We start from the raw sequence: 6,905 nt of genomic DNA, 5'->3' as shown, positions 1-6,905 counted from the left end.
TGAACGTCATCGACTGATCCAATCTAAACGCCATCTCACACTGTGCTTTTCCTTCCTCAGGACCACTAGATACTACGATCTTTCCCGCAGGGTAGAGAAGGGGGTGAGGGTTATAGGTTATGTTTTGAGGATGTAGCTCCCCAAGTGAATCTTCTCTATAAATCACCGAGTTTCGGGGTTGTGATCCAGGTGGATCTTCTCTGAAGTCACTCCACTGACATGAAATTGGGCCCTTTTGCTGGGTCCAGGCAGTGGGCTTGCCCATTCTTACTGGACTAAAGGTAATTAGGTTATGTTCAGAGGCTGGCTCCAAGGGTTCAATTGTTAGCACTAGCCGCCTTGTTTTCCTTTCTTCTACTGGGTCAAGCTCTCGACACCCAATTTGGATTTGGTCTCCCTCGTATGCTACCATGGGGGACTGATGCCATATCTCACTCGCGTATGGCTGATTGTTACGTAAGGCATAAACCTCAAAATGGGGTCCTCTCAATCCCAACTCCGGGTGGATACACTGGTGTGCATGAGACCATGGGTCTATTGGGGAAGAGTCTTGGGGAAGAGCTATACTTATCGAGAGTCCAATGATCAGAGTTGCAAAGGTTTGAGGTGGAGTCAGGATCATGACGTCTGCTCCTCTTGTTTGTTCTCTTCCTCTTGTTTGTTCTCCGGAGCTTTCTTGACCCGTGAATAATGGATCCACGTAGGTCGCTCCTTGATCCGCACCACGGTGAAGATAGTCAGCAGCACTTGGAAAGGTCCCTCCCACTTTTCTTGTAGGGGTTTTCCTAAAAGATTCTTAACATACACCCAATCACCGGGATTAAACGGATGCAATTTACAGTCAGGTTGTTTAGGTTGGTGCTCTATCATCACAGTAGCATTTTTATCAAACTGTTTCCCCACCGTAATTACATAATCATAAATGTATTGATTACCGATTTGGTCTATGGCGTCCCCATTTACAACTTGCATAGCATAATGTCTACCATACAAAATTTCGAATGGGCTTAACCTTTCCTTTGATCTTGGTTTCACTCTCAGCCTCAGCAGAACAATAGGCAAAGCTTGATACCACTGTAAATTAGTCTCCTGGCATATTTTGGCAATTTGCTGTTTGATGAGATGATTCATCTTTTCCACTTGCCCACTGGCCTGTGGACGGTAAGGCGTGTGTAATTGCCATTTGATTTGTAATGCTTTACTTATTGCTCTCACTATTTTGCACAGAAATATGTACCTCTATCCGAAGAAATGCTCTTCGGTACCCCGAACCGTGGAATAATTTCATTCAACAGTACTCTAGTTACCTCTCTTTCCTTATTTGTCCTACAGGGGAATGCTTCAGGCCACCCAGAAAATGTGTCAGTTAATACCAACAAGTACCGAAACCCCCCTTTTCTTGGGAGTTCAGAAAAATCAATTTGCCATACCTCACCTGGGAATTTACCTCGGTTTATGGCTCCTTGGTGTACTTTGGTTCCCGTATTCGGGCTGTTCTTCAGACACCGTTCACACTGGGACGTAACGTGTTTTATAGTAGTAAATAATTTTGGTCCTGCTATTCTGGTCTGCCAATATTGGTAAAGCGAATCTAGGCCCCAATGGGCCTTCTCATGTTCTGCCTTCACAAACTGCCACATCACGTTTCCTGGTATCACTAACTGTCCTGTTTCTAATTGACCCCAACCATTTTCTAGTATTTTGCCCTTATTCCTTTGAATCCACCTATGATCTGATTCTTGGTAATCTGGCTGGATATTGATATCCAGCTCCCCTGGTATTAGGGCCGCTATTTCCGCTTCCCTATTTCTTGCAGCCGCCAATTTAGCTTCTGTATCTGCCTTCCTGTTCCCTATTTCTGGAATAGTATTGCCTTTCAAATGCCCCTTGCAATGCATTATGGCCACCTGTGTTGGGAGTTGGACCGCCTCCAGCAGTCGCAGAACCTCTTCTGCATGTTTGACTGTTTTTCCTTGTGTAGTCAACAGTCCTCTTTCTTTCTAGATGGCTCCATGAGCATGTACGACAGAAAAGGCATATTTAGAGTCTGTCCATATATTAATTTGCATGTTCTCTGCTAATTCCAGGGCTCGGGTCAGAGCTATCAGCTCTGCCTTTTGAGCTGAAGTCCCTGCAGGCAGGGGGTTTGACTCAATTACCCTTTCTGTAGTGGTGACTGCATAGCCAGCCATTCTTACTCCTTGCTTCACGAAGCTGCTGCCATCCGAAAACCAGTTGTCCGCGTCTTCGAACGGCTCTTCTTTGAGATCTGGGCGACTGGAGTAGACGGCTTCAATTGTTTCCAGGCAGTCATGTTCGATGGGTTCTGCTGGGGCTCTTCCTTCTAAGAATGAAGCTGGGTTCACAATATTAATTATCTGAATGGTTACATCGTCTGATTCAGCCAGGATGGCCTGGTACTTTAAGAATCTGGAAGGCGACAACCAATGGTTGCCTTTCTGTTCCAGCACGGCTGACACAGTGTGGGATATTAACACAGTCACCTTTTGGCCCAGCGTGAGCTTCCTGGCCTCTTCTATGTTAATTATCACTGCGGCCACTGCCCTCAGACAGCCTGGCCATCCTTTACTTACTTTATCCAATCGCTTGGAGAAGTAGGCCACAGCTCTCTTGTGTGGTCCCAACTGTTGTGCTAGGACTCCTAGGGCCATCCCTTGCCGCTCATGGGAAAATAGCCAGAATGGTTTTGACACATCTGGGAGACCTAAGGCTGGTGCTCTCATCAGCTCCCGCTTCAGCCTCTTGAAGGCCCCTTCCGCCTCGGGAGTCCAAACTAGGACATTCTTGGTTTCCTTCAGCAAATCATACAGTGGTTTAGCGAGTATCCCATACTGGTAGATCCATAGCCGACACCAACCTGTCATCCCCAGAAAGGCGCGCAGGTCTCTCACCGTCTCTGGTTTGGGCATCTGGCAGATGGCCTCTTTCCTGGCTGCTCCCAGGGATCGCTGTCCTCTGGAGATTTCGTATCCCAGGTACACCACTTCCTTTTGCACCAGTTGTGCTTTCTGTTGAGAGACTCGATATCCACTTAAACCCAGGAAATTCAACAAGGAAATAGTCCATTCAATGCATTCTTCCTCCATCACTGTCGCTATTAGGAGGTCGTCTACGTACTGCAGGAGGGCGCCATCTCCCGGCGGCCCTTCCCATTGTTCTAATTCTTTGGCTAACTGATTCCCAAAGATCGTGGGCGAGTTAGACCAGCCTTGGGGCAGCCGTGTCCAGGTAAGTTGGGTCTTTCTCCCCCTATCTACTGATTCCCACTCAAAGGCAAAAATCCTTTGACTCTCGGGGGCTAAGGGAAGGCAGAAGAATGCGTCTTTCAAATCTAATATGGTGAACCAGGCCAGGCTATCCTTTAGCCTAGTTAAAAGCGTATATGGATTAGCAACCACCGGGTGTAATGTCTTGGTTATTTCGTTTACGGCCCTCAGATCCTGAACGAGCCTATACGTTCCATTAGGTTTCTTTACTGGCAAGATCGGTGTATTAAAATCCGATTCACATTCTACCAATAACCCCAGTTCTAAAAACCCTTTGATTATGGGCTCAATTCCCTTTCTGTCTTCTATCCTCAGAGGGTATTGTTTTCTTACCACCGGTCTTGCCCCGACCTTAAGTTCGACAACAATCGGTGTCGCTCGTTTTGATTTTCCAGGTATATCCGTAGCCCATACTAATGGATAAGTCTTGCTCAGGATTCGCTCGAAGTTGTGGTTCTCAGGTTTGGGTTCCACACAACTGATTGTTAGGCTTAGGGCTGTAATCAGTTGTTCATCGTTTACTTGAAATTCCAATTTGTCTTTATTGAACTTTATTATGGCTCCCAGGTTTTCCAATAGGTCTCTTCCCAATAAGGGCTTTGGCGAATTTGGTAAATACAGGAACTGATGAATTCCCATTTGTTTCTCAATTTTGTATTTAATGGGTTTCAAAAAGTAAGCCTTTTCTGGTTGGCCTGTTGCTCCCACAACTTGTACAAATTCATCACTTTTAGGTACCAATTCCTGATTTAAAACTGAAAAAGTTGCTCCCGTATCAATTAAAAAGCTGAATTCCTTTTTACCTTCCCCTAGCTCCATTTTAACCAGTGGGTCTGCTAGGGTACGGCCCACCGGTCCCCGTCATTCACTATCCTGATGTGTGGTGGTGGTAGTGGCCATAAATCTTTCCCTCAGTTGGGGACATTCTCGCCTCCAGTGCCCCATCTGTAGGCAGTGCGCACATTGATTTGGCCCTACCCTAGTGGGGTGGGGCTGGAGTCTTCCTCCCCTTCCCATTGGGTTGCCTCTACCCCTTCCTTGAGTTCCAGGTTCCGGGTAACCTGTCTTCTGAGCTGCCACTGCTACAGCCACCACTCGAGCTATCCTCCTGTCTTCCTTTTTCTTCTCTTCTGCTTCTCTATTATTGTATGCCTTCCATGCCTCGTTCAGCAGTGTCTCTAGGTTTTTGTTTGCTGGATGCTCAAGCTTTTGTAACTTCTTCCTGATGTCTGGGTTACTCTGTCCCATCATTAATCCTAACAGGTGTTGTTTCCCTCCTTCCGTTGCTCTCTTATCCTCTATCTGAATTACTATATTCAGCTTCTGTGAGCTGTTCTCTGCCTCCCTTTCGCATGTCTCACTGTCATTCTTCTCACTATATTTCAACTTTGCCAGTGAGTTACTTTTGTCTCCCGTCCTTGGTGTGCTAGTTTCTATTTTACAGGAACCTGATTTCCTTAAACTTCCATTCCTAGGTGTGCTACTATCCCCACATGGGCTTAGTTCGGGCAGGCTGTGTGTCTCCCCTGGGCTCTCTGTTCCATGTGGACTGCCTTCTTCCCTCTCAGCTTCTAGTCTGGGTGGGCTGTCAGCATCCCTGTAGCTCCCCGACCCCTGTGTACTATCTGGTCCCTGCGGGCTGCTTTCTTTCTTTTCAATCCCCGATCTTAATGGGCTATCCTCCTCCCAACTGTTGTCTAATTTCTGAGGGCTGTGCCCAAACTTCGATTTCCACCATCATTCTAGTTCCTTTAATGGGCTAGGATCCCCTTGTTCCTCTTTTGGCCTGGGAAGAGGCCCTTCCCGTCCTGGGGCGAATGGATGGTATTCCCACAGGCTTATTTCGCTCTCCTTTCCACTATCCCTTCTTGTTAATTTAAGACATTGTTGCCCAATGCTACATGCATCACAGCAACGTTCTTTAGGCTTTGAACCTTTCTTATCCTTTTCCAGGGCTAGCACCAGGGGGTCCTGAGGTGCTACATTTATCCCGCACTCTCTTTGCCACTCCGGTTTATTTCTTAGGGTAAAGAACATGTCAGCATACATCACTTCGTCCCATTTATTAAATCGGCGGAGGAAGAGCATCAGTTGTAAAATAGTGTTATAATTAGTTGTTCCCTCCGGTGGCCATTTCTCGTTGTCATCTAACTTATACAACGGCCACCACTGTGTACAATATTTAAGAAGTGTCTTTTTACTGATGTTTCCCCCTGGAATCCCTCCCAAGTCCTTCCACTGCTTTAAGATACATCCTAAGGGGGTTTTCATATTTACGTCCTTACTCTGTCGACCTCCCATGGCTATTCCCTGTGTTTGTTTAACCCGATCAGTCCCTTTCTCGCAAGTACTGTAAGCCAATGCAGAGTGGGACTCCCTCCTGCTTCGCAGCGATGCTGCATTTCATTCACTCTCACCCACACCCACATACCTTTATGAAATAGTTCCTACCTTATGGTCTATATCAGAACAGACTGTTTTACCAGGTTTGGTCACGAGAGGTTGCCTACAGACCGTGAGATACCGGTTTGCCAGGTTCATGCAATCGCAACCATAGACAGTATATAGATGTTTCCTGTAAGATTTTGCAACAGACACATAGAACAGACACAAAAAAATCACCAGCTGTCAGACCTCTCAAAGAGCAATCTTAGTTCTTAACCCTTAATCCACAGTATTATAACATTAAACACAATGTTAAAAACAGTTTCCCACACAGTAAAAACAGACCAAAGATACCAAGATAAACAAATACTCCTTCCAGCAGGACTTTAACCTGCGGTTTTTTTTTTTTTTTTTTTTTTGTTTGTTTGTTTGTTTTTGTTTTTTTTTTTTTTTTCTACATTCACAAAACCAAATGCTGGGACTCTAACCCAGTAGCTGGGACTCTAACCCAGTAGCAGGACTTTAACCTGCGTTTCTATTACTGGGACTCTAACCCAGTAGCAGGACTTTAACCTGCGTTTCTATTACCGGGACTCTAACCCAGTAGCAGGACTTATTTCTGGGACTCTAACCCAGTAGGGATTCTTTACCGGGGCGTCCCCCAGCTTACCCTGCGAGCGGTCACGTCTGACCCTCGTTTCCCAAACAAAGCGCTTTATCCCAAAACCAACAAACAATTCAAATACCTCTTAAAGCCAATAGGCAATTAAAATACCTCTTAATTGAGCAGGAGATGCAGCCAGCGTCCATCCGAGAGCACCGGTCCAGGGAAGGAGCTTCTCCCGACGAAAAGCCGTCAGAGGCGCCCAGAAGACCCCGGCCCCGGACCCGGCTCGGGAGAGGACCCTTAAGGCTTGGATCTCCTGTCTGGTGCCATATCTCCTGGTTGGCTCGCCAGAAATGATGCCGAATTTTGCCCCAAACAGGCAGAGTGACTGCCTAATCAGACTCAGCTTAAGTCAATTAAGCAGGAGGTATTTTTATTAGCGACGCGTCGGAGAAATCACAAAATGGATTTCTGAGTTCACATAGCAAAAGCAAGCCTTATATACATTTTTGGGTATAGGATTACATCAGATCAGATACATAATCATGCATATTCATATGGGGCGTGGTGTAGGCGGAGTGTGGGCGGAGCGTAGGTGGAGACATCTCTTTTGGGGGATTTTCAGG

The 6,905-nt window shown here is 46.3% G+C and overlaps 1 long non-coding RNA gene across 1 annotated transcript; it reads right to left on the bottom strand.

The window, feature by feature from the left end:
- Window positions 1-736: 736 nt before the first annotated feature.
- On the bottom strand, window positions 737-6,602 carry LOC134431402 (uncharacterized). The gene is made up of 3 exons (XR_010030971.1): window positions 6,448-6,602; window positions 5,739-5,862; window positions 737-795 (listed from the first exon to the last, which is right to left on the bottom strand). It is a non-coding gene; the product is annotated as an uncharacterized LOC134431402 (long non-coding RNA).
- Between the last annotated feature and the right edge of the window lie 303 nt (window positions 6,603-6,905).

Source organism: Melospiza melodia, chromosome W (assembly GCF_035770615.1).
Source record: "Melospiza melodia melodia isolate bMelMel2 chromosome W, bMelMel2.pri, whole genome shotgun sequence".
NCBI classification, from domain to species: domain Eukaryota; kingdom Metazoa; phylum Chordata; class Aves; order Passeriformes; family Passerellidae; genus Melospiza; species Melospiza melodia.
This window is presented reverse-complemented; position numbering and strand designations above follow the sequence as displayed.